Source organism: Onychomys torridus, chromosome 1, assembly GCF_903995425.1.
Source record: "Onychomys torridus chromosome 1, mOncTor1.1, whole genome shotgun sequence".
Lineage (NCBI taxonomy): Eukaryota > Metazoa > Chordata > Mammalia > Rodentia > Cricetidae > Onychomys > Onychomys torridus.
Genome location: NC_050443.1, coordinates 172492856 through 172494705, shown reverse-complemented (window position 1 = coordinate 172494705; position 1850 = coordinate 172492856). Strand labels below are relative to the sequence as shown.

At 43.9% G+C, this 1850-nt stretch overlaps 1 pseudogene; it reads left to right on the top strand.

The window, feature by feature from the left end:
- Positions 1-663: 663 nt before the first annotated feature.
- On the top strand, positions 664-1056 carry LOC118578390 (annotated as a pseudogene).
- The last annotated feature ends 794 nt before the right edge of the window (positions 1057-1850 follow it).

Below are 1850 nucleotides of genomic sequence, written 5' to 3'. Positions count from 1 at the left end.
AACAACTGCACACACCCGCACACGTGCACATTACCACCTCTTGGTTTCCTTTTAACACTACAGCTTCTACAGGCATGGGAGTAATTTATGTGGATCAGGTTAAACCCTGACATTTCAAGACCAAGACAGTAAATTATAACTGTAGTAGGAAATGGGCTCATGGAGAAACAAGTCATTTGCCTCAGGGTCTATCACATGTTGGAACAGCAAAATGTAAAGCACTTATATGTCTTGTGTTAGGCTGGTTTTGGTAGATATGTTGGGAATACTACTTTGGTTTTGTCCTGGGACTTTTTTTTTTCTTCTAGACAGAGAGTTTCTCTGTGTAGCTTTGCGCCTTTCCTGGATCTCACTTTGTAGACCAGGCTGGCCTTGAACTCACAGAGATCCACCTGCCTCTGCCTCCTGAGTGTTGGGATTAAAGGCGTGCACCACCACCACCCCGCTGTCCTGGCACATTTTTAGGTGGGATGGGTAAAGGAAAGACTGGCTTCAAGTGAAAGAAACAAAACTTAAGAGTGTTTCAGGCTAAATCATCCCTCAGGATAATTGAACCAGGAAACATGGCCTTGAGTTAAGGGCTCTGCCTCAAGTCTTAGCTTTTAAAAATCTTTGTAGATGTTCGGCCTGGAGCGCTGGCGGGGCTGTGGGTCTCCTGTGGAGATGGCTTGCGCAGGTGTGGGATCCCCAGCCGACCAGGATAGGTTTATCTGTATCTACCCCACTTACTTAAATAATAAGACCATAGCGGAGGGGAGGTGGATTCCCATACATAAGGCTGGAGAAAACCCTACTGCTACTGAGATTCAGGATGTATGCTCAAAAGTTGGGCTGAATGCATTTCTGGAGAAAAACAAAATGTACTCCAGAGAATGGCACCGTGATGTTCAGTACAGAGGCAGAGTCCAGGTACAGCTCAGACAGGAAGATGGCAGCCTGTCTTGTGCAGTTCCCATCACGGAAGTCAGTGATGTAGCAGAAATGATACTCAAGCTAAAAGCGAGGACACAGAAAGCAGGTGGTGCTGACCCAGGTCTTCAGCAAGGAGAGGAGTAAAAGGGAAGGGAAGAAGAAATGTGGCGTGAACGTGAAGCACGCAAACACATGCCATCTTTTCGTGTCTGTCATTTAACTGAACTGTCAACAGTGCATCTCCATCTGCATCAGCAGTTAACACCCAAAGTCTGCATCCAACCTTTATATGTGAAAAAGAAAGGCATGTGTGCGGGAGAAAGCTATTTTAAATAATGACTGGCCCCTAAGTTACTTGAAATCCTGTATCTGTCCTCCATGTAAACATATTTCAGGTAAATAAGTTTAATAAAATTTGAAATAATTTTGTTCACCTTAAAAGGTGATGTTATGAAATAAACAATTTAAAGTGAAAAAAAAATTTGTAACTCGCCAGGCAGCTGTGGCACATGCCCTTAATCCCAGCACTCAGGAGGCAGAGGCAGGTGGATCTCTGTGAGTTTGAGGCCAGCCTGGGCTAGAGTGAGTTCCAGGACAGGCACCAAAGCTACACAGAGAAACCCTGTCTCAAAAAACAAAAAACAAACAAAAAAACAAAACAAAACAAAACAAAAAACCCCAAAACAACAACAACAACAAAAACCCAACTTTGTAATCCCAGACTGGGTGTAGATGTGCAACTGTCATGAAGATCTGAGAAAAAAACAAACTTTCCTTCCCTCCGCTGACCAGAAACGGAGGGAGGCAAAATTTGTCAGGCTCCTTCGGTATGAAAACAGGTATGGGAGTGACCTGCATCTCTTCATATAAAAATACAGGTAAAGGCAAAGGCAGGCATTCTCTGAGGCCAGCCAGTCTCAAAAAATAAAAAAATGTAC